Genomic DNA, 371 nt, shown 5'->3' on the forward strand with positions numbered 1-371 from the left:
TCTGAAAGACAAAGGAGACAATATAAATTTACTCTTTATTTTTATTACAATCTATATCTAGTTTTTGTTAACAGAATTGTTTGAAAAAACTTTAATACTTTTCCAAAAGTAAAGCTTATATGCCTCTCTCTCAGGTAGCTCTCAGGCTAAATGAATCCTTATATGTGTCAAAATATTTTTTACATATTTGGGGAAGGAAAAACCACACAGATTGTGCAAGGCCTCACAATTACTAGAAGTTAGAATCTAAGATTAGCATTTACCACCTCTACTCTTAAACTCATGCCACAGCCAAACTACCTCCATGTAGTTTCAGGGGAACATGAAATCAGACACCGAGCTATGGCGATTTTTACAGCGATAAAGTTTTT

This window comes from Galeopterus variegatus, unplaced genomic scaffold (genome assembly GCF_000696425.1).
Source record: "Galeopterus variegatus unplaced genomic scaffold, G_variegatus-3.0.2 Scaffold11725, whole genome shotgun sequence".
Taxonomy (NCBI): domain Eukaryota; kingdom Metazoa; phylum Chordata; class Mammalia; order Dermoptera; family Cynocephalidae; genus Galeopterus; species Galeopterus variegatus.